Raw genomic sequence first — 26,909 nt, forward strand, 5'->3', positions numbered from 1 at the left:
GTCCTTAAAGAACAGTTCATTATAGGTGGAAATTAAATAATCTCTGTCGGAGAGAAACCTTTTTAAACTGGATAATATTTAACCTCTACAGTAGTTAGCAATATGGAGCTGAGATGAATCCCTTGAGTAATGGAGGCCTGAGAACACTCATCTTACTCTACTGAACTGCACACGCTCATGCCATTAAATTAAATTAAAGATGCCATTACCACCTAGAATGCTGGTTCCCAAAGTGTGTTCCCTGGACCACTAGTTTCTGATCCCCTATGAACTAGTTAGAAATGCAAATTCTTAGGCCCCACCTCTAGCTGATGGAATCAGGGACTCTGGGGGTGAGGCCAAGAAATTTGTGTTCTAACAAACCTTCAGATGATCAAGAAGCATGCCGACGTTTAAGAACACTCACCTAGCACAGATTGAAACACCACACACCCCTTCAGGAAGCATCTTTTGGGGAAACTCTGCCTTAAAGGAATTAGCAGAATAAACCTCTCAAGGACTTCGAAGTGATGCCTTAGGAAGGCAGGCAGCCTAGAAGCCCAGGCAAAAGAGACCATCAGATTCCATTTACATTATTAATATGGCAGAAATACCCTAGGGATGGAAATACTTTCTCCAAAAAGAAAAGAACTGAAAGAAAACTCTGGGTCAGTCTCCCATTTGTGGCATGTTTTTAAACAGAGTATCAGCATTGGAGTCTGACATGAATTGAAACTCTGGCCTAGTCCTCAGCAGCCTCATGGCTCGCTGTAGGAGGGTAACTGAACACTTTATCTGTAAAATGGAGACAATAAATCTGTCCTCATGGGACTGAGGTGAGATATTATGACAGAACATAAGTAAAGAGAAGCCTAGCACAGAAGTATTTGTTTATTTACATCATAGGGTGGTAGAATTATTAACCAAGGAATCATTTTGGTTTAATCCTTCATTTATCTTTCCCACCCTCCTTCCCCTGCCATTTCTACCAAGGGCCAGGTTTTGGGCTCTCTTGACTCTAGGTTGGTTTGTGACAGAGCAAAAAGCAAAAGCTGCAGAAGACAATTGCTCTTCATGTCTTTTGTAAAAGTTTGAACTTATTGTGAAGAGACAGAAATGACTTTGAGAAGAGTAAGAGGGAGTGCTCCCATGCACTGCAAGGAGGCCAAAGCCCTGGGGCTACTGTGAGGAGTAGGATCCCTGCACTGTTCCATGGTAGTGTTTGCAAAAAGGTCAAGACTCAGGTTGATCAGGAAAGGAGGGCTTGGTGTGGCTTATGAGACCAGACTGCAAACACAGGGTCTCATAGGCTTGGCAAAGATTCCTGGTACAGAAGAAAGGCAAAAAAAAAAAAAAAAAAAAAAAACCTCCTGATCAGCAGTGAACATCCAGACTGAGAGAATGGATGTCTTAAAGGTAATTCCCTCAGAGGCCAGTGATGGTCAGAGAGTCCGCAGTGCATTCAGGGCTTTTGCACAACATAGAAGACAGAGAAAGAGAAAACCCTCAATCTGGGTCTATCCTTTTTGTCAGGCTCACAAGATGGCTAGGGGATGGATGGTAGTTGTCCCAAAGAAACAAAGAAATGTAGTATTTCCTCCACATCTGAGTTTGCGGACTGATAACGATACCCTCTGCTATGCTTTTTTTTAACATCCATTTTACCTTGAGAATTACACAGATATTTAATCAATGAAAGCAACAGCCTTTCCACATACTGAAGAATGAGAAGGTACCAACCCTCCCGTTTTATCTTTATGAAGAGTAAAGTGTAGGCCTAGACTGAAAACCTACCAATAACTCATATGGGTGATTTTTAGCAAATGTAAAATAGTGACTTTTAAAACCCCATTAGAATCTACATTTGTAAAACAAGAATCTGGGTTTTTAAATACTTCTTACAATTAAAAGTGTTTCTATTTTCTTTGAGACAGGGTCTCATTCTGTCACACAGGCTGGAGTGCAGTGGCACAATTATGGCTCACTGCAGCCTTGTCCTCCCCAAGTTCAGATGATCTCCCACTTAAGTCTCCCAAATAGCTGGGACTGCAGGCATGCACCACCACACCTGGCTAATTTTTTTTTTTTTTTTTTTTTTGTAGAGACAGTATTTCACCCTCTTGCCCAGGCTGGTCTCAAACTCCTGAGCTCAAGTAATCTGCCCACCTCAGCCTCCCAAAGTGCTGGGATTACAGGTGTGAGACACTTCACCCAGCCTCTATTTTCTTATAAAATTCTTTGCAGACAAAAATGACTCATTGAGCTAGGTTCTTGTGTTAGGCCTTTCTCACACTGCTATACCCGAAGGCTGGGTGATTTATAAAGAAAAGAGGTTTAATTGGCTCACAGTTCCACATGGCTAGGGAGGCCTTAGGAAACTTACAATCATGGTGAAAGGCACCTCTTCACAAGGCAGCAGGAGAGAGAATGAGTGCTGAGTGAAGGGAGAAGCCAAGACCCTTATAAAACCATCAGATCTCATGAGTACTCATTCACTATCATGAGAACAACATAGAGGGAAACACCACCATGATTCCATTATCTCCACCGGTCCTGCCCTTGACACGTGGGGATTATTATAATTCAAGGTGAGATTTGGGTGGGGACACAAAGCCAAAGCATATCAGTTCTCTTATGAATATATGATGTGACTGCAAAGACTAATGAAAAATTAGCAGGCTCTTCTACATGAGAGGCCCAAACTAATTAGGCTGAGGTAAGAAACCTGCTAAACTGTAACAACATCAAAAGTAATGGTAACTTCTCTGAGCACCTGAGTGATAAAATGCAGCATCCATATTACTGTGAAATAGAAGCAGGTAGAAATATCCCAACAGAAAAAAAAGGAGAAACAATGTGACATCAGTGGCATGATGACCCATGACCTAAACATGAGAAAGTTCTAGAAAAATAGGCTATTTGAGCACATTGGCCATTTTAAGTCCTCTCCTCAGGAATTGCCAAACTGCTTCTAATCTAAAGTTACAATTCAGGAAACTGGTTTGGTACTGGCAAAATATACCTAAATAAACTGGCCAACTTGATAAAATTTGGTGCCATCAAATCCACTTTTTGAAATATGTTGCCTGAGGCAATTCTGTTCTGATACTGCATTTACATGCATTTTGAAATTCTTGGTGGTAACCAGAAGAATGACTATCAATTGAGTCAATTCTCCTTTCTTAATCTCTGGAGCAAAGCAAAACACCCTCTGTGTATGAGAGGAACAACCTCTAGTATCACATAAAAGAGAAATTAATTATCTAACCCCATAAACTTGTGAAGGTTTTTCCTCTGAGAGTTTGACAGCCCCACCTCCAACCCAATAAGTCAAGGCATAGAGCAGAGTATTATTACTGTGAGTAATATTTATGGTATCCTAGAGCTTTGCTAGCTATCATTCAAGGGTCAATGAAAGTGGTACAAACAGGAGAAAAGTACAAAAACATAAAAGGTTCAGAAGAAGCACCACAGGTTTTTGGTTGAAAGGATGGGACTCTGGGAGCCAGTTGCCTACATGGTTTCAAATCCCGGTCCAACCTTCCTAGCTGTGCAACCCTTGACATGTTGCTCAGCCCTCTGTGCATTTGTTTTCTTATCAGTAAAAAACCATAATACACTGCCTGCCTCAAAGAGATAGTGAGGATAAAGTGAATTAATAATTGTAAAGTGCTAAAACAACACCTGCCCTTAGTTAAAAAAAAATATATATATATGTATATATATGCCAAATAACTAAATAAAAGAATAATCTATGAAGGAATAGTAAATATTTATTAGAAACTACACTAGGTAGAGGTGGGTTAGGATGTCTTCAGATCTTTATTTTATTTCTTTACAACTGATATATTTAGTTTATAAGAAAACTGGATGAACTATTCAGTAAATGATCTTATATTTATATCAGGTCTAAGAGTTTATATAAAGTTGTAACATTTTGTCCAAAGAATTTGTGTGCGTGAGATGTCTCTATGCAAGACTTAAGTCTTAGGTGGCTGTGGTTTGTTCATTTGTTTCTACTCTTGGTATTTTCAAAGTCTGAGATTGAACCAGCTTTCACATATCTTGTTGGAAAACTCTGGGCCAAGTTTCCAAAATACAAGTTTTATTCCAGATTTATTTATTGGCCACAAATTTTTACATAACAATATCCAGGGCTTTTGGAAGGCGAGAGGAATACAAAACACAATACTCACTCTCCAGAAGCCAAATTCAGAAGACATACAAACGATATAAAGTAGTTGCAAATAATTTTGAAGAAATCAGATTTAAATAACACTTATGATATTGTTACATGCCAGTGCTTTCACATTTCTTATCATTTTCTATCTCATTTGTTAATATCCCCATTTTATAGAAAAGGCAAGAAAGACACAGAGAGGTAAAATGACTTGTTCCAGCTCCAGAGTTAATATATTGTTGAAATCTGTTTTGGAACCAAGTTTATCTGTATTCAATCCAGGGTTCTTTCCATTCTACCTAAGTTGCCATGATGATCATCAAATCTAAAGACAATACACGACTTAGTTGTGCAAATGAAAGGGAATCAAAGTGAATGAAAACAAGTAGAAAAGTCTTACGGGGAAGAGGCTGAACAGTGGTTAGGATTCGAGGAAGTAAACAGGAAGAGAAAGGACCACAGTAGAAAGCTGAGAATTAGTAAAATCAAGACAAATGCCAAGACAGGCCAGGCTACACAGCAATAAGACTTGGGTATCCTGGTAAAGATGATTCCAGAATTAAGATGGAGGAAGAAACTCAAGCAGCAGAGTTTAGGCATGATGTTGGGAAATTTAGAGCCATTACAGCCTTTTGAGCAGAGGAGTGGGTGTTACAAACATTTGTTTAGCAGCAGAATTAGAGAGGTGAGAGGCAGACAGAGAACTTCTGGAAGACTGCTGCATTAATTCAGGTAAGGGATGACAAGTGTCTGGGGCTGTCTGATTACTGTGGAATAGGAAGGAACAACATCACAGCACTAACTGTAAAGGAAAAATTTTCAGAATGTAATCATTTGAAGCATGAAGGGGAACAACAAGTTAAAAATGTCTGAGGGCTTTGAATGTGGGAGACTTAGACAATGGTGATACCGCTGATAATTGTAAATGCTGAGCCAGGAAGGAAGACAGGCATCCAGATCTGGGACAGACACCGGCAAAACCTTTGAGTTGGAAGGAAATAAACACCCCAATGGGGGTACCAAATGGAGAAACCAAGTGAGTTTAATTCTAAGTTTACTGAGCTCCATGTGACACTAGAGTTGTACAAAATGATTCAACCTTTGGGCAGGAATGAAAACAGAAAGATTAGAGTCACCAACTTAGAGAAAAGGGCAGAAAGTGAGTTATTTGACTAAGTAACTTAAATGGCCACTGAGATGTCCTACCTGTCCACGAGTCGCCAAGAGGAGTTTCATTTTGTTCGTTTCTTGTTCTGTTTTAGTTAGCATAACAAAATGTCCAGTATCTGACTTCTGAGGAGCAGGCAGCCTGTGAGGAACATTCTCATTATCTGTGCTCTTGCTTTCCATTTTTGAAAAGGAGTAGCCACTATTTCTCTGTTGAAACCCCTGAAAAAGGAACACATGAGAGAATTAAAATGTGCTAAGTGATTTGAAATGCTAAAAATGGCACTTCAGCATTGGCTGTATGAGAATTTTAATATTCCTGCCAGCTGAGATACAGGCAATTTTATATTTAATTACTAAAATAAATGTAATTTAAGAATTTTGTTGCACACCTAAAGTCAGAAAATAAAGTGCTCTCTTAAGTATAATAAAATGTCTTGATCTAAGTTGGACAGATTATAGCACCACATTCAGCATTGGAAGGGAGCATCAAAGTGATCTAGCCCAATCTCTTGGAGTTGGAACCCCTTGGACATACCAGGAGGTGTCCACTCAGTCACTGCTGGATGGCAGCTGGGCTGCACAATTTCTTATACATAAGTTTATCAGTTGTCCACAAACATCACCCAAGAACCTTATTCTTATTCAGTCTGCAAAGTGACCTGATTTGGTATCTTAGATCGTCATGGACAGCAGCTGCGTCCAATTCTAACATTAACCTAACTTAGGACAAAAACAGAAATCTTGGAAAGTTCTATTGCATTGGGAAAGCTTACTATAGAAAACACAAATCTGCTCTCCCAAGTCCACAAGAGAATCATCAGAGGAAGTCAGAGCAACTGAACCACGGGGAATTATGTTCTTTCTTCCCTAACATCTGGTATGGATTTATAATGATGCAACAAAAAAAAAAGAAGGGAATCATTTAAATTAGGCATGTGGATTTGTGCCTTGACCTTGTTAAGTGAAAAGTAGGTGTTACCACTATGAATTTCTATGAAACTGGTAGTAAATGTGTAAAAGTCAAGACCCCCTACAGAATATGAAGAACCCATGCGTTGAAAGGGTAGAAACACAAAATGCTAGTATATTTCTACAAGGAATATCTAGATACAACTTAAATGATTTATTACAGGATTGAATTAGGGCCTTCTTTTTTTTATCTTTTTAATACAGCAAAAACGTGGAAAAAGGTAAAAAATAAATGAGGGTACAATTAAGAGAAAGTACAATTAAAAGAGAGCATCATAGTCAAATATTCAAAAACCAAATCCACTAGCTATAGATTTCCAAGACTAGACCTTATAAAATATGAATGTAGCATAAAGGAGATGAGATGTTAAGAATAAATGCTTTTCTTAAGAAGAGTTTGCCATGACATTTAAGAAATTCTGTGATTACTTTTTTATCCAAGAAAAGATTATTTTATTTCACTCAAGCTTTAAAAATTCAAATTAAACTGCTAGGCTTTTAAAATGGAGTTTATTGTCATCTTCTTTAGCTCCATAATTTAATATTTTCCCCCATTCCCACTTTTGGTCAATCCAGCCCTTCATTTCCACCTTGGATCAGGACACTGTGCAATAGAGAGGGTGCTCAGAATGCTTGGTCTTTGACCTCTACTTCCAGAGAGTTTTATGTAGAAAGCCCATGATTATTGCCTTTGCCTCCTGCAACCTCTTTTTTCACCTTGAAGTTTAAAGGTTCACAGCCAGTGTCTGGCTCTTATTATAGGTTTTAAGATGAAGTCTATAGAGTGAAAAGAACTCTGTTTTTATTTTTTCAGAATTATTGGCTTTCAAGCCTTTGGATTCCCTGAAGATAATTACTGTTTTGGCCTGTGATTTCTCTGATATTTAATGCCTTTGAGAGGAATAAATTACCTATATAACAAGAAGGGTTAATTGATAGTTGTGAGCCAATGGCTGTGCCCCTTGCATTGGTTTTTTGTTTTTTTGTTTTTGTTTTTTTGTTTTTTTGAGACGGAGTCTCGCTCTCTCGCCCAGGCTGGAGTGCAGTGGCAGGATCTCGGCTCACTGCAAGCTCCGCCTCCCGGTTGATGCCATTCTCCTGCCTCAGCCTCCCTAGTAGCTGGGACTACAGGCATCCGCCTCCATGCCCGGCTAATTTTTTGTATTTTTAATAGAGTCGGGGTTTCACCATGTTAGCCAGGATGGTCTCCATCTCCTGACCTCATGATCCACCCGCCTCGGCCTCCCAAAGTGCTGGGATTACAGGCGTGAGCCACCGCACCAGGCCTGCACTGTTTTTTTAAGTGTCCTGCAAGCTCTGACTATCTGAAGCATCCTATTGGTTTTAACCATCTATAATACAACTTGTGATCTGGATTCTTGACTACTGGAAGCTAAAAGAAATAGAGAAGAATTCTGGTAGCTTTGCGTGTTGTTGATGTTGAGGGTTCTTCTGTGTTTGTGACATTTGTACTCCCTCAGGGTGACCGCATTTCTTTCTAATATTCTGAATAATAATTTTATAAACCTGATATCTATGCCCAGATCTAGTTTCATAACACTGGAATTCAAACTTAGAGCTGAAGTTTCCATGAAGTTAATTCTATCAGCATTCAGCCTCCCTTAGCTGTTTCAGGAATTCATCTTAGAGAAACTGTGCTTTTTTTGTGGATTTGTCTTATTAAATCTGTGAAACTAAAAATGCTTGAACAAAGTAAAACATTAACACCAACTTTCACAGTAAATTATTTTGTGTGAATGAAAGCTTTTTAAGAGTGTAACTCTTGGCATAATTACCCAAAAGTCGTTTAGTAAATGCCATGAAACATTACATCTGCATATCAAAAATGATTCTGTATGCTACAGGAAAATTGTAGTACGGAGGCAATTTTCTAATATTTACATAGTTATAACAAGTGCCTGTCGTGGGAAAGTTAAGCTCACCTGTAAAACTTTCATGTTACATAACATGAAGAATGTCTCATGCTTGGGTGTTCTAATAGCCATGATATTATTTTAACAATTACACTATTTAATACCTTGGATTAGTTCCTCTGATAGTGCTATTAGCTGTCACTATACTCAATAATAGGTGACTTCATCTTTGTTATGACATGATCTTTCCTACTGTTTGTTGACCTTTCAATGCAAGGGGGAGGGGACGCTCCCAGCCCCCCAAACCTTTAAGCAGCTACTGTAAAGCTGCGGTTTAATTCTCAGCTGGAATGTTTAGAAACCCTTGGTGCTAAATACCTCAGTGGACTGCTTAAACACCAACAACAGCCTTATGGGGCCTTACCCGACCTTAAACACATCTTTTTTTGTTGAGAATATTGCATTCTGCCACAATTCTGTGGGCTAACCCTGGGCTCACATTAAATATACCAGCCTCATTGAAGCTTACTGAATTGAGTTGAGTTGTTCTTTGTTTTATTCTCTCGCTGCTTCACCCCCAACTGGGACTGGGCAGCCTTTCTTCCAGTGGAGCGTGCTTTAAAGTAACCCAAAGACGAGGAGGGGGAACGGGGGAGAAAAACCAAAAGGTGCAGCTAAGGCCCATAATTAGTCTTGATCCTCCAAGTCTAAAATATTTTAACGCCAGGTTTCTGATTGCAGTATGGGCAAAGTGGATTTGGGAATGCAGAAAAGTAATTAGGTCTGTGCACTGAAGTGTGGAGAGCATTTAAAAGTGAATGGGTGGTTACTACATTCTTGGCAGGCTGTTTTTTATCTTTTCATGCTCTGCTGTTGTTAGAGGTGATGGGTTTATTGCAGTTTTTGCACTCCGGAGGTGGCTATGTTTTTCTTAACCCAGCCTTTTGCTCTCCATCTCAAAAATGTATCCTCGTGGTGTGAGGAAGAACAAGGGAAATTTTTAAAAAAGAAAAACAAAGCACATTGACCAAATATTATGCGGTGAAGCAGAATAAGTTGGGAATAAACCTCAGTGCCGCAACAGGTCACTTATAAAGATTCTGGGTTTAATTAATGACTCACTGAGCACAGGACTAACCGTAGACAATGGTCACCCCAAGGAGAAGGAAAACAAAACATGTTATTCTCTAACCATGTTCACAGAGCCATCCAAACTATCTGGGGGGAAAGCTGACATCATTATGTCACTTCTGGGTCCTGGTATAGAAGATACAAACTATAAATGTCTGAGTTGTCAAAAATGCATGCTTTTGATTACTTCAGTCTATAGAATTGCTGCAATTTGCTAAGATCACGTCTCTTCAGCCCAGACGTTCGTGTCTGCCAGTCAAGTCATCATCAGTCCTGGCTTGAAAGTCAGAGAAAAAGAATGTGAAAAAAAAAAAAAAAAAAAAAAAAAAATCTGGAGAGAAAAAAAAAAAGTTGAGGTAAGAATGGGTAAAATTTAAATAGGCTTCTTTTAATGTCCACAGAAGCTTTTTAGCTTAAAATAAATGATACAAAAAAAAAATGTGTTTCTTTAGCAATACAGACCTATACAAGAAAAAATTGTATGAGGTAACTTGATCTTTCTAAAAACATTTAGTGAGATCAACAGAATTTTTAAAGGTAGAATCAGATCTTGCTAATGGAGAATCAAATGAAACAAACAAAATGTGGAGTTTTTGGAGGTTTTGTGCTGGTGGTTATTGTTTGGGGGTTGCGGGTTTTCTGTTTGTTTAGTTTGGTTTTTATTTTGGAAATGTGCCTTAGGAAGGTCACTTCAAAGGTGGCTGAACTGAAACATTTATGTCCTGACAAGTACTTTAGCACACTTTGAATTTATACAAGTAAGTTACCTACTTTTTAACACTTTTTAAGGGTCGTATTCAGTATCTTAATTAAATACTATTCTACCATTATCTAGTCTGATATATGAGAAATATATTTCCTTAGGCACATATGGCTCTTAGCTTATTGAGTTTATCTGCATTTCTAGTCAATGAGAATGAGCACTTTGCTGTTTGACATATTATCCTCTTAGCCCTGGCTAGCCTCAAAGCCATTTTTTCATCTCAAGTTTTCCTGTTAAAAGATTAATACAGCAGTAATATTGCTGACAACCTTATGTTTCAGGTCTTCCAGAAGATACAGATAAAATATATGATCAGATGCTGTTATAAGTAAGATTTACATCTTCATCATAGCTTGTCTATAACCAAGAAAACTTGGAAACAACATAAATATCTAGCAATGAGGAATTGGTTAAATAAATGATGACACGTTTGTGCAATGAAGTGCTATGCAGTCATCAGGAATGGCACTGGGGAAGACTAATAACGAGAGAAGATATTCAAACTATATTAAATTTAAGTTTACAAAGCAGGTTATGAGGAAATATGCATAGTATAATCCTATGTGTCTATAAAATAGGTAATAAATTATATAATTTATTTAAATATATAATTATTGCCAAAAAGAAAAAAGTCAGCTCCCCCACCTTTTTGTTAACAGGACCTGGTGCAAAGTGAGGCACATTTTTTACAAAAGAGAAAAATATGCCAAAATGTTAATAAAGGTTACCCCTGAGTTGTGAAATTCAGGGTGACTGTATTTTATTGTCTCTAACTATATTTTCTAAAGTTTATTGAATTAACTTATAATAAGACAAGATGGTTTTATAATTTAAAAATGATTAATAAAAGTCAATTAAAAAGAAATAGCTTACCAAACTATGATATTCAATTATCCCTGCATATTTTTAAAAATACCTTTTATGATCTGTCCTCCTGAGTTCAAGAGGCAAAACAAAAGCAAACAGCAAAAAACAGGTTTCTCTCCTCACCTGGATCCTATATTTATTGTTGTACCTGAACATAAATTTCATTACCCACAGTATTTCTCAAAGATCCCTCTCTGGTTGCCTAAAAGGTAGAAAAGGATTCCACAGTTGAATTGTGTTTTACGTCTGGAAAGACCCAAGCAAGAAAACGACCCCTCTGCTTGTCTGTCAGGAGGCATCGCCAGCTCATGGGCTTCACTTCGCTCTGACTAGGTTCTACCCAGAATGCTCAATTCCAGGCCTGCGCCAAGTACAAGGTACCCGTGGCTCCCTGACCCTCCCTGAACCTAGAAAGCCAGGTCCACTCAGCTGCTTGTGTTGAGGCAACCTTCCTTCTTGGATGCCTGATGTATTCCTCATTATGCAAATGGAAAATAAGCACCAGCATATCCAGGTCAGACACATAATGTGTATAAATAATTGCTGGGGGAATTATGTGGCTCACTGAACTCATCGAAAGCCAAAAGCTTAAGAAATTTGTGTCCAACACAGACACCCGCTTGCTGGGAGCCCATGGGCAAGTCACTTAAACTCTCTGTGTTTCATCTTAAAATAGAGACGATAAGTATGTTGGCCTAGACCCCAGGGAATAGCAAAAGATTGTGAAGCACTTCAAAAATTCTGTATCAAAGTAATAGGTGCTATTTAGGGAAAAGGTCATGAAATCATCAAAAACCTCCTGAAACCTCAGGAAAAAAAAACCCACTGTGATTTCACAAACTGTGATCTAAAAGGCATAACTAAATTCACAGAAACCCAAATTTACAGACATACCTAAAGCACTTGCCACAGTTCATTTCAGATGACTTTTTCTGCAGAAGTCTCATTATTCTCCTTAAGCAAAACATACTAACCAGATTTTTGTGAGAATTCTCTGGCTTCACGTGGTTTACGCAAAAATCCTGCCTTAAGACGAGTCGCTGAGAAAGTTCTTGAGAGCATCGCTCACTGCAAACCAAATTGTATTCAGCAGGTAGAAATTAGCACATGGGCTAGATACAGCCTAGGATCACAAAAACACACATGGAAGCCACAAGACTGCTGCTCTCTAATTACGTGGCTTTTCTGCAATAGTCACTGTAAGCTTCTGTGGCTTCCATTAGGAACATAATGAAGAGTAATTGACGGCGGGGATGTTTCTGGTCTCCATCTCATCCCCTTCTCCGCTCCTCCCCGCCCCCCACCCCCAGAGTATTCCTTCCTTCGGGGCACAACATCCTCTTACGATCTTTGATCTGAGACAAGACAATGCCCCAGTTGCAGCTTGTGCAGTTTACCACATTTTTTATGTGGTCAAAGAAATAGGGCTGGTAATTGACTGGCTATCTCCCATGGTCTAGGTCACAGCCTTCAGCCACCATTTTGTGATCCAGTCTGTGCCCACATACAGGAGATAAGTAGAGAAAATTCCAAAGATGCCAAAGCAGGAAATGGAGCTGTCTTATGCTTCCTGAAATTTCTAACCTTAAAACAATTCAAAACAAAATAAAAGAATGTCCCCTTCCTATATATCTGATACTCTGTTGTATCATTCAATACTCATGTCTATCTGGTATAAAGTTTCAAAAACTGGGCTTCGGAATCGCACAAAACCCATCTTCACTTCTTACCTAAGTGGCCTAGAAGTAATTTAACATTTCCTTACCTCAGTCTCCTTATCCATAAAATGGGGATAATAATGCTACTACCTAGTGTTGCACAGGGTTTGGAATAATACATATAAGTACTTAGCAGAATGCCCAGCCTATAATAATTGTTTGACAGAGTATAACTGTTGTTCTAATTATTATTATATCAGCTGCTGTTTTCCTTATTTGGTAACAGAGAATATGGACATTCAGGAAGATTAAGTGGTTGGAAAGCCAGGATTCAAATCCAGAAACTGCCTCCAAAATTTATGTTGTTTGCACTCCCCTTTACTTTCTCCATCTTTGGGAAATAGATCAGAAGGACAAGCTCAAAATTCTACTTAGGTAGTCTAACCATGCACATGAAATGATCTTAAAACATGAGTCCAGGCAAAAATAAATACATTCTTTTATCCTAAGCAGCATTATTACGGCATCTCTTGCGGTGAGCGCTATGCTTGTTTCAAACCCACAGTAACCATGCTTGCCAGGGTACTCACAAATGAATTTCTCAGCACCAAGGGCAAAAGAGAGAGCAAAAGTGATCATTTATTTTGCCCTTTTTTCTTTCTTTCTTTGAGTGGAAAATCCATGACCTCTGTGACTCACAACCCAAAACCATAGCCCAAGGCTTGGTATAGTTAGGGGTTGAAGGGTATGGGGAGGGCTGATAATGTTAGAGAAAGACAAACTCTGAGCAGAAACAAAGGCCAGTAAACAGAGTGAAAGAAGCTTAGTAAGGGGGAAGGAAGGGGGGCCTGGAAGCAGAGAACAAGGCACAGAAAAAGGACTTGGAGAAAGATTGAATAAATTGTTTGCTTGTGCTGTTTAGCAAAATCAGCTAAACTTGGCTTTCAAAAAGTTTCACACAAAATCATTTTCACTGATTATTTTTTGGCACAAGAAATTTTGTAAAATTTGGAAATTCACAAAGTGACACAATTTGCTAAAAATGCCATTCAACACAATTTGATATAAACTACAGAAATGTTATTATAATTCATTAGGAAAACTTTAAAATGTGATAGTGTCCTGAAAACTTGGATCGGTGCCACAAGAATCACTGGCAGCTAAAAACTAGCATAAGAACTGAAATGCTCAGTCTATCTATTCACAGGCAAATGTCATGTGTCTTTTATGTGGTTAGCTTCACTTTAATACTCTGGTGATATTTTGAAGCCATTTTTAGTCTTTCGTTTTTTTTTTTTTTTTTTTCTTTCCCATGAGTCAAATCCTAGAGCCCTTACACATGATCCTGTATAAAATCCACATGATGTATTTACCAACAAGGAGACCATACTGACTGCCTCAACTGAATCCTGAAGGTCTGGATATAGATTCTCCTGCCTCATGCTTAAAACTGGCCTGTTCCTTGGTTTCTGTCTTCTTAATAAAGATAAAAGGGGCTAGTTTCCTAACAGAGTCCAGTGCTCCTAAGATAATTCTGGGAGGTATATGTTATGAAATGGAAAAATAAAGAAGTCCTGAATAAACATCAGACAAACTAGAAGGTTACTGCCTCTTTGTGGGAAAGGGTTTTGTCTTGACCATCTAAGCAAAGACCATAGCAGATAGTAGATGCTCAGTAATTTACAGGGAAGAAGGAAGGAAGGAGAAAAAGAGGGAGGAAGGAAGAATGGAAAGGAGGAATAGAGAAAGATTCGGTTCAAGTTCTAATATACAGCAGAGTGAACTTGGGCAAATTGCTAACTTTCCTAAACCTGTTTCCTTGAGAATAATAACACCTACCCCCAGTATTATTTATGTCAGGGCTTTAGAGTTGATCAGACATTTACACATGCACTATCTTATTTCATCATCATATCATTTGTTGTTTTTATTTGTATTTCTAGCATTATTTTACATGTCCTATATAATAATGTAAAACAATTTACATTTCCTCAAGATAAATTGCCCATGCTTTATAACTGCATGTCCTCAGTCTTTCCACTCTCAACCTCCAGGTCTCCTGCCAAGTGGGCTCCTTGAAATCCAGTTTTCTAGAATCCCTTCTTCCTGACCTAGTGAAAATGTATTGATTTAATGTACCCATTCTTCAGTCACCTGCTTTATGTTTGACAATCTGATATATTCATTCCAGAGTGACTGAAATTGAGTATTAATTCTTGGCATTCATTCCCACCCCCCTGAATTACAGACACTGGAAAGAATAAAACTACATTTCCCAGGCTCCCTTGCAGCTGTTCTTTGAGTATTCTGGATGCAGCCAAAGAGATGCTGCATCTTTGATGTGATCTTGTCACATCAGATACTTGTGGCAAATCTGAAACACAAGAGAAGCTATCTTTGGTGGCAGCCGCACTTGACAAACAAGCTTTGACAGTCACCTGTGCTGGCAGCTCTAGACTCCACATCCTCCTCACTGCTCACCAGTGTCCTAAGGCGAGGCCACCAGGAAGTGGAAACTGTGGTGGTAGTGGCCAGCACTTTTCTAACCACTCAATTGCTGCAGCAAAGGAGCAACAAGAAGTTGGAATCAGATGTCAGCAACCTCACTTCCATTCCTCCAATGTCTCCCCATGGTTTTGTAAACTCATAATCCCCTGTATTAAACTCTTTCTGCTTGAAGCTCCCAGAGCAATTTCGCTTTTCTGCACTGAACTTTGATTGATAGAGTGACTTAGTGATTACTACAGGTTACAGTCACTCATCCCATCCCTTCTCCGTTATCACTGCCTTCATAGTTATACAGTTATCCTTCGTTATCCTCCAAGGACTGACTCCAGGACCCTGCGAATACCGAGATCTGTAGATGCTCAAGTCCTTTACATAAAATGGCATAGTATTTGCATACAACCTGTGCACATCCACCCATATACTTTAATCATTTCTAGTTACTTATAATACCTAATACATTGTCAATGTTATATAGATAGTTGTCACACTGTACTGTTTAGGCAATGATGACAAGACAAAAAACATCTGTACATGTTCAGTACAGGTGCAACCATCCTTTTTGTTTTTCAAATGTTTTTGATCTTCAGTTGCTTGAATCTACAGATTCAGAATGCAAAGATACGGAGAGGTGACTATATACACGTTTCATCTGCTTTGTCTTAATTATTTACTCACATGTTGATTTTTATGTTTTTTACCCTATTGTATTTCTTTGCACATCTAACTTCTCCACCCTTGTCACCAAACTATAAACTCTTAGAGTAAACGTACTATGTCTCAGTCATTTTCCCATCCCTAGTGCCGGTGTCAATGCATAGTGCTTAGAAGGCAACTCAGTAAACACTTTGAACCTCTTTTGGATAATATATGTGCCTTCCTGCTTTTTCTGCAGGAATGGTTGGCCTTGCATATGGATGCATGCATTGTCTGCATGGTGTTATTTATGCCACAAGAAAAAAAGAGGGCCTGCTAAAATATATATATATATATATATATACACACACACACATATATATACACATATATATATATACGCATACATACACACATGCATACACTATCTATCTGTGTGTATCTATCTATCTTTCTATCCTCATCCATAGCTGTGTCTGCAGGTAAAATGACATGGAACACTAATGCAATTACCCATATTGGTCTTTAAAACAACTTGTTTAAGTTAAGAGACAGCAACAAGCTAGGAAAAAATATTTGCAATTTACAATACAGTCAAAGAACTAAACTCTCTAATATATAAAGAGAAAATGGAATTCAAAAAGGGGAAAAAAACCCCTATTAGAAAGTGAGTAATAGTTCACAGAAAAAGAAATACAAATGACTCATAAATATATGAAAATATGTTCAAATCACTCCTACATAGAAAAAAATGCAAATTAAAATTACATCAAGATACCATATTTCACTATCAGATTGGTAAAAATCCAAAAATTTGACAACCCTTAGGATTGGCAAGATAGAGAGAAACGGGAACAGTGATTCATTGCTGGTGGGAGTGTAAATAGGTATAATCATTCTGGAAGGCAATTTGGCAATATTTATTGAAATTACAAATGCATATACTCTTTGACTCAGCAGTTCCAATTCTAGGAGTTTCTTCTACAGATATATTCACACATGGGCAAAATCATGAATGTGCAAGGTTATTTACTGCTGCAGTTCTTATAATAGCAAATGATGGGAACAATCTAAAAGTTCATCAATAAAACACTTTAAATAAAGTATGGCACATCCAAATAATGGGATACTATTCAACCACAATGAAAAAAGAAACTTAAAGAATGAGGAAGTTCTGTGCTACTGATAAGTAAAAATGTGTAAGATACATTGTTAAGTGGGGGGAGGATGTATTGTATGCTACATTTGTTTAAAAAGTGGGGAAAGGAATGTGTGTAGCATTTGCTTACATAAACATTTTTTAAATCTCTGGAAATCTGCACAAGAAACTAAGAACATGGAAATACAACTACTATTAAGAAAAAAGGAGGGTATTGAAGTCTTATTTATTTGAATTGCTTAATTTCTCTGAAGGCACAGCTTTTTATCCTCACTAGGATTTTTTTGGCCAGGGAGAGAGTCTGCAAAGTTTTACAAGTAAAGTGATTGCTTATTGAGCACTATTTTTTAAATTTATTGAAAACACATTGACAGTAGGCCAAAGTAGGGGGAAAATACCAAGAAATCTCTTCCTACTTAGAAACATTCCCATATTAATTTATATTTATTTCATTTAATAATCTACTTTTTCAAAATGCAATTACAGGATACATGTCATACAATGAATATCTGGGAACTCAACATTCACTATCTAATTTAACAGTCTCTTCAAAATAATGTATATCTGCTGAGGAATGGGTGTTTTCTACTAGAGGATAGAGAAGAGAGAGGGAAAGTATCTCAGCTTGTAGGAAGGGAAAAACAAGAAAGTAGCAGTAAGCAGGCAGACCAACAGCCAGAGCAGAGGTGGTGTGGGGAGGGTGGACTTGGAGAGAGGAAGGAGTCAAGAAAGGAAGGTGAGATGATGACTAATCAAAGGCCTGCTGCATGTTTTGCCTGGAACCTTGCTGGTGGCAACCACCGTGGTTCCACACTCTTTGCTCCTGCTACCGTGAATACACAGATCCTGGTTTGCAAATGTCCAAGATTACTAAGGAATCTTTGTTTTGTTGATCCAACAGGGAGTAGCTCTTATTAAGCCTTGTGAGTTTCTAATGAATATATACTGTATTTCATAGTAAGACCTAGTGCTTAAGAATTATTTTATGTTTTTTTAAATCTCCACAGTACAATAGATAGCTATTTAAAGAGTAGAAGTTTAGGTGAGATTTTACATAGTTAAAAAATGTATTTTGCATTAGGTTTGTTATCACATAGAATGCATGTGTACATAAATACCATTTCTGAACCAGCTGGTTGACTTGAAAGCCTGGTTTCAAACTGTTCAAAACTGCCATTAATATTAATTGCCTACATTGTGGCATCTGCTAAATAAAACCAATGATAGTAAATAAAATAAGGAAAATAAATGGCACTACTATCATCGTATGAATAGTATGCCTGTCCATAGTACTCTGAAAAAGCCACTGTGCCTACATTATCCCAACCAATAGTCATTAGGAATTAAACCATTATAGTCATGGGCTGTATAGTCATGTTTTGGTCAACAGACTACATGTATGATGGCAGTCCCATAAGATTAAAATACTGTATATCTACTGTAATTTTTCTACATGTGAGTGTGTTTAGAGACACAAATACTTGCCAGTGTATTACAGTTGCTTACAGTATTCAGAAAGGTCACATGCTGTATACAGGTGTGTAGCCTACGATCAATAGGCTGCATTATATATAGTCTAGATGTATAGTAGGCTATACCATCTAGGTTTGTCTAAATAACTCTCTGATGTTTGCCTAATTATGAAATCACCTAAAAAATGCATTTCTCAAAATGTATCCCTGTTGTTAAGTGACATGTGACTGTATTTAAGTGCTTTAAGAAAAATCTGTCAGCTCTGAAGAATAGCACAGGTTCCTTTATATTACTCCAACAAGTGGGTATTTAGCCCATGTAGTAAAATATATATATGCTGCAGAGTTAAGGTTTCACTTGCGATGGTCACCAAAATTCTTCATGTTTGCTTCAGTACAGATTTTTTCATAACTTTTAAGTGTTTAATACTATAGAAACTCTATAGTGCATATGCTATGCACATAGAAATACTTTTCCTGCACGTTAAGATGAGATGATGTGGTCATGTTGGAAATCTATTTACATTCATTCCTGTCGGGTTCCCATAGTATTGTTGTTAAAGAAATATATATGGTACCCAATACAGAGACTGGCTGGTTGGTTTCCTAACTGAGAAACAGGAGATGTTTTATATACATATATATATATACACACACACGTATATATACACACACATATATACGTGTATGTGTGTGTGTATATATACGTGTTTGTATATATGTATATATGTGTGTGTATATATGACATGCTATATATGTAAATATATATTTCTACAGCCATATATATGGCATGTGTATATATATGGCATGCCATATATAAATATACATATGTGCCATATATATGGCTGTAGAAATGAGGAAAAATATATATACATATATGTATGTCACTGTGATTACTATTCTCACTATATATATAGTTCTTTTTCCCCCATTCTACAGCCATATATATATGGCATATATATGAAGGAAAAAGAACAAAAAATGAGAAATGGGTATCCCACAAGGGGAGGAAAAAAGGGATTTGGCAGTAGAGAAGTATCCATCATTTTGTATATTTGGAAGTGAGTAGGCTTCAATTGTTTCCAGGTACAGGAACAACTATGGAGCAACCATTGTGTTGCTTCATAAAAGAAGGCCATGAACTGGCAACGCTGCCTGCCACTGAGGTCACTTGGTCCCATATGAGTAAGGATTTTCATTCAGGGACATTGACACTGATCCTTTCTATAGGGCCACCAACGATGTTTGTTCCACGCTTGTCAGTGCTCAGCCTAGATGCCTTGTCCTTACCATACCCTAGATAGGACAATCCTGATGAATGGTTACTTCCACTGCTGATTCTGAATAGATGTGTGTGAATGACTATTCCCAGTTTAGACACTGAAAGCAATAACTTCTGGTACTAGCCTGTCATTACACTGCTATAAAGATATACCTGACATTGGGTAATTTACAAAGAAAAGAGGTTTAATTGGCTCATGGTTCTGCGAGTTGTCCAGGCTTCTGCTTCTGGGGAGGCCTCAGGAAACTTACATCATGACGGAAGGCAAAGGAGAAGCAAGCACATCTTTACATGACTGGCAGGAGAAAGAACATGTGCAAAGGGGGAGGTGTTACACACTTTCAAGCAACCAGATTTCATGAGAACTCTATCTGGAGACAGCACTAGGGGAGATGGTGCTAAACCATTAGAAATCACCTCCATGATCCAATCACCCCCTACCAGGCCCCACCTCCAACAATGGGAATTGCAATTAAACTTGAAATTTGGGTGGGGACACAGAGCCAAACCATGTCATTTCCTTCCTTAAAAAATTTCTCAAAAGCCTACTGAAAGAAAAACTTCTAACATGTAATATGACAAAAAATTTAACATACATTAAAACTATATCAATGAGGAATTTTAATAATTTTGAATATGTTGTTTGGCACTCCAGACCTGAATATTGAAACGATAGTCTTCCATTTCAGAGCATCAAAGAATTTCCTTCTACTTGCCATACCATGACAACATATCTACTTTATAGCTACTTTTTTTCCCCTTTTAAGCACAGATATGTTAAAGAGCAGATCACTCAGCCTATGTTATAATGAATTGTAGGGAAGAGGGGATCCTATTTTCCAGGCTGGACTCTGCTTGTAACTTGCTACATGATACTGAGCAAATAACCTCACCTCTCTGAACCTTAAATTTCTAAAGTATAAAATGAGGGGTTAAGCTAAATCACCCCTAATGCCTTCTGTAGTGTAAACGTTTTATAAAACCATCACTGTGATTACTATTTTCATTATTTCAGGTTGAAATCTGAAACCTAGTTGTAGGGATTACACTCAAACGTTTCAGTTTGGCAGTGTTCAGCTAGCCTTTAGCGGTTTATCTGGATGGGCACACACAATGGTTAAGATGTCTGAAGAAGTACGCAAAGTATTCTGTGGTTGACTTCGATAAGACAAAATGCTTTCTGCAGGGTGTGATTCGGATGAGCACACCAGGATACTCAGCCAAACTCATCTGAACTATCCAAACCCCATGATTCTGCAAACTGGGTTGCAGATCTTTAGAGAACAGGCTTTCTCACAAGATTGCTGGCACTTTCTCTTCCAATCCCAGCCAGAAAAACAGTAAGAACAGCCTTTCTCATATCATTTTGGCATTTCTGGTCTTGGTCCAGGCTGGAAAATTAAAGTGCAAAAGCACTTAACTGAACATTTCACAAGGTAAAGAAATGTTCAGTTCAAGTTTAGCTCTCAAATGGACAAGGGGTTCTTCTTTTATTCACCTCATCAAAACGCTAGATGACAAAGAAATACCATGATTTATCTTCCACTTTAAAAATTATCTACTCTAGGTTCCATGTTAGAAGCAAATAAAGCCCTTTATGTGCCTCTGTAACAGGCTACACCAGGATATTGCTCAGAAGTGCTAGAATGTTGGTTGGTACCACTCAATTCAGATATCTCTACTTCAAGCCTTAAGTAAATAAATCACAGAAGAATTTTAATCAGGAAAACAAAAATGACTGTTTTAAAATGGAATATATACAACTTACTAAAGTTAACTCAAGCATAAATATATATGCAACTTATAAATAATACACACTTGCTTTTAACTCTCCCTTGTCACTCCCATATCAGCAGTACCCTTGGTCAGATTTGTTCCTCACTTGCCTTGATTATAGTTTTGGTTTGCCTCTGTTCTCATTTTGGTTTTGGCCATGCACATGTGCAACCCTCATGAGGTCAGCTCTCGATAGCACACACTGCTCCACGTCGAGTTAGGAATTTCATTCTGTAGAGGTGATATGCTAATTTTGGAAATTTCTGTTTCCAATACGGAGCTTGCTTAAATCACTGTCTTAAACATATAATCATTAAGCTATAATTCTAGCTCTGGCTATTGCCTTTTCTATTTACTAATTTTCAAGTTTATATGACCCTGCTCCAGCATAAATGTGTGTTATAAAATACCTCCTTCAAAATTCCTAACCTAAAAAAAACAATCCTTTTGTGTCTTTGGGATGGGCAATGATTTCTCTAATGAACATCAAAAACGTAATAACCATAAAAAGAAAAAATTAGTTAAACTTCAGTAAAATTAAAACTTTCCAAAAGAAACTGTTAAGATACAGAAAAGCAAGCCACTAACTGGGAAAACATATTCACAAAACACATATCTGACAAAGTACTTGTATTAGTGTCTAAATAATTCAATAATAAGACAAAAAACACAATGATGAATGAACCAAAAATTTGGACAGACACTTCACTGAAGAAGATGTAGAAATGGCAATAAGCATGTGAAAAAGTGTTCAACATCATTAGCCATCGGAGAAATTCAAATTCAAACCATGGTGAAAAACTACTACATCTCCCCTAGAATAGCTAAATTAAAGAAGCCAACAGTACCAACTGCTGGTGAGAATGTGGAGCAACTGGAACTCTTACACAGGTTGAGTATCCCTTTTCTAAAATACTTAGGCACAGAAGTGTTTCAGATTTTGAATTTTGGGGAAATTTAGAGTATTTGGATTATATGGACTGGTTGAGCACCCAAATCCAAAAATCCAAAATCTAAAATGGTCCAAAGAGCATTTTCTTTCAGCATAATGTCAGCATTCAAAAAGTTTTGGATCTTGGAACACTGTGAATTTCAGATTTTCAGGGTAGGATGCTCAATCTGTATATTGCTGATGAGAATGCAAAATGGTACCTCTTTGGAAAACAGTTTGACAGTTTTTTGTTAAACATGTGTATTCAACTCAGCATTCCCACTCATAGGTACTTGCCTGAAAGAAATGAAAGCATGTGCTCATACAGCAAGTGTACTTGAATGTTTGTAGCTGCTTTTTTTATAATAGCCAATGTCTTTCAACAGGAGAATGGATAAACCAGTTGTGGTATATCCATTCAATGGAACACTATTCAGCAATAAAAACCACTAAAAGGAATAAACTGCTGATACATAGACAAAATGAATTAATTTCAAAAACATTTGCTCACTGAACGAATCCAGACCAAAACAAAACCACACAATGTATAATTTCATTTATATGAAATTTCAGGGGGAAAAAAATCTTATCTACAGTAATAGAAAGAAAATCAGTACTTTCCTGGTGTGGAAGTATTGAGAAGATAAGGAAGTGGAGATGGAAAGGTTGACTGATAAAGAATATATGGAAATCTGGGTGGTTGTGATGGTTAATTTTATGTGTAAGCTTGACTGAGCCACAAGGTACTCCAACATCCAGCCAAACACTATTCTGGATGTGTCTGTGAGAGTGTTTCTGGGTGAGGTTAACATTGCAATCAGTAAACTGAGTAAAGCAGGCTGTCCTCTCAATGTGGAAGGGCTTCATCCAACCCATCAAAGACCTGAGAAGAACAAAAAGGCAGATTAAGAGGGAAGTCCTCCTGCCCAAGTGTTTGAGCTGGGCCGTGGGTCTTCTCCTGCTCTCAAATTGGAACTTAACAGCACCAGCTCTTCTGGGTGTCCTGCTTGCCAACTGCACATCTTGAGACTCTTCAGCCTCCATAACCAAATGAGCCAATTCTGTATGACATATACATTGTTAATAACACAAATAATATTATTTATTAATTAGTTGTCATTAATAATATAAAAACAGAACCAATAGATATATTCTGTTTTCTGGAGAACCATGACTTATACAAGGGTGGTGAAAGAGTTCTGTGTCTTGAAAAAAAAAGACCACATGTTCTCACTTACAAATGGGTACTAACCATTGGGTAGACATGGATGTAAAAATGGGAATAATAGATGCTAGGGAATAAAAGACTAGGGAAGGGAGGGAGTGGGGGACAAGTTGGAAAAAAACTACTTACTGAGGACTATACTCATTACCCGGGTGATGGACTCATTCATAATCCAAACTTCAGCATCACACAATATACCTGTGTAATAAGCCTGCACATGTATCCCTGATTCTAAAATAAAAGTTAAAATAAAGAAAAATTACTGTATCTTGATTTTGGTAGTAGTTTATAGGGGTGTGGGGTGTGTGTGTGTGTGTGTGTGTGTGTGTGTGTGTATTTGTCAAGGCTCATCAAATTCTCCACTTAAAATGAGTGCACTTATCATGCCAATTATGCTTCCATAAAGTTGATTTAAAAGATAGCTATGAACAAACTCAAAGCCTAGCACAAGTAAGTTTGGAAAGGTTTTATGGATCTCCCCAGGTCCCGCTTTCAACAATAATAGGAAGACTTTCAATATGTGTGGTATAGAAAATAATTTCTTCCTATTATCTAAAAGGCCCTTGCCACATGATTGTTTCCTGTTGGACGTGTCTCAGATACTGCAGCTGCTGGAACTAAAAACTGTATATGTTTTTCCCTGCTTCAAGCCCAGTTACATATATAATACATGTGTTATGAGGTACAGGTACTTAAGCAACTTAACATCTTTGAGCTTTTAATTTCATCGGTAACATGGGAATAGTAATATTTAGTTTATGTCATCAATATCTATCTTTCCAACACTATATTAGCATGGAGAAGTTTATTTACAAATGTGAGAACTGTCATGATTGTGTGATACCTGTACTATTGGGAAAGTCTCAAGGACCCACATTGCCCTCTCAAGAGCTTCCTTTCAATCAACGATCACAATAAACAAAGAAAATAAGGACCACAAACCTTTATTTTATCTACTTTGACCTCAGTCAAATTCAGAAATCTATGTAATTTCTCTGGAGTACTCAAGATGTATGTGAACACACAATCCCAGTCAAAATATTTTATGTAGAATATATCTTTCTTCACAATCTCATCATTTATTGCTTCACAAACTTCTCCCCAGACTTTCTTCCAAGATTAAAGCCAGGTAGACCATTGCTTTCTCCATGTAGCTTATAATTGTGGTAAAATATGTGTAAGTAAAATTCATCATCTTTATTAGTTTGCTAGGGCTGCTGTAACAAATACCACAGATTGGTAGCTTAAACAACAGGAAATTATTTTTTCATTTTCTAGATGCTGGAAGTCCAAGATAAATGTGTAGGTCTGGTTTCTCCATGATCTCTCCCTTTGGCTTACAGATGGCCAGTTTCTCACTGCGTCCTCATATGGTCTTTTCTCTGTGTATGTACATCCCTGGTGTTTCTCCCTGTGTGTTCAAATTTCCTTTTCTTATAGGACAGTCCCATTGGAATAGAGTCCACCCTACAGTCTCATTTTAATTTAACTACTTTTTTAAAGGCCCTATCTCCAAATGCAGCCACATTCTAAGGTACTAGGGGTTAGGGCTTCAGTATATGAAATTTGGAAGGATACAATTCTGCCAATAATAACGTTTTTAAATGCACAGTTCAGTAGTGTTAAGTACATTCAAGTTGTTGTGCAGCCAGTCAACAGAACCCTTTTCATCTTGAAAAAGTGAAACTCTATGCCTGTTTAAAAACCCTATTCTCCTCTCCCTGCAGCTTCTGGCAACAACCCTTCTACATTTTGTCTCTGTGAATTTGTCTACTCCATGTACCTCATATAACCAGAATCATACAGCATTTGACTTTTGGTAACTGGTTTATTTTACTTAGCATAATGTCCTCAAGTTTCATCCATGTTGTAGCACATATTAGAATCTCTCCCTGCCAGGATGCCAGTGTTGAAGAGGTCCCTCACTGAGGGTCACCACTCCAGCCAGACGGCCTCTCTGGGCTTCAATAACAGCCACTTCCTCTTGTGCCTTCAGGCCTAGGGATGGTAACAGTCTCCATTGTCATTGGCTCCAGGGTCCTTCATGCCCCTTGTTGAGCCCCCAAAGCCTGGCCACACCTTCATAAATAATCCCTTTATCAAATGCTTCTCCAGTTCTCCTGTTTAAGTATGTCGTCTCTTGCTAGGACCCTGACTGGTCATATATGTATATATCTCATTATAATTATCATTGGGGAAGCTGACTGATAGGTACAGAAGTTTGTTATACTCAATCCTATCAGCTTTTTTTTATGTTTGAAACTTTACAGAATGAAAAAGTAAAAAGAGAAAGAGAGAGAGAGAAAGAGCAAGCATATATATGAGATGAGGACTTATTCTGAAGTAACTAGAAGTAGTACAGGTACGGTTAATGCTTCACTAAGACCTCGACTTTTCACCTGACTACTTGACTTGCTTCTGACCTGAGATCACCACATTACAGACATTTTAAGGTATTTTCTTCTTTGTTTTGTGTGTTTCCCCACCATATCTCATCTACCTGTTCATTTTTCCTCAATTTACTGGCCACTTCTATTATTTCTACTAACCAATTTTGATATTCTTCCCTTCTCTATAAAACACATGCTTCTTTTGATTATGAGACCCCACTTGATGACTAACAAAGGGAGTACGAAGTATACCTGCAAAATGCCTCCACTTTTTGCCCTTCCACCAATGGTAAAAATTTATGTCTTTTAGTTGGAAAAAAATGTTGCTCAATTCTATATAAAACTAGTGTTATTTTTTTCTAGACACATTCTCCTTATTCTGATTTGGATTGAAACAGAAAAAAAAAAAAAGAATGAGGAATTAAAATATGTCATTTACAGGAACATTTTTATCTTACATGTTTAAAGTAGATCAGTAGTAGAAGTGATCTTGCAGCAACCACCTTCCAACCTATAGTGTTTAAAATTCAGTGAGAGGATGGACATCAGTAGGAGGAGTATCAGTGGCAAGCACAGAAGACAAATGGAGACAGAAATAAGGACTGACAGAATGACAGAGCTCAGAGACGGCTCTCAAAAAGAGCAAGAAAGAAGCTGGCGGAATCTACTTGCTATTGGTGAGGCTTTTCCTGGTTCCTCATAACCAACTCCTTGCCTGTTTCTAATCCCGGGGTCTTTGTACTTCTCTCACAATGTAAAAAGTGCGTTTTCTTTTCACCTTCTATGCCTCTTCTCTGTTGAGTTCTATAAAGGGTTGGAAACACTTGATAGTTCTGATCACACAGCAGTAACCTCAGGCAGATTTTGACTATACTAGGAAAGCTATTTATAATTGTCTCCTTATTGGTTTTTGTTGTTTACAGGAGAGAAGCCCAACTAGCT

Source organism: Piliocolobus tephrosceles, chromosome 4, assembly GCF_002776525.5.
Source record: "Piliocolobus tephrosceles isolate RC106 chromosome 4, ASM277652v3, whole genome shotgun sequence".
NCBI lineage: Eukaryota > Metazoa > Chordata > Mammalia > Primates > Cercopithecidae > Piliocolobus > Piliocolobus tephrosceles.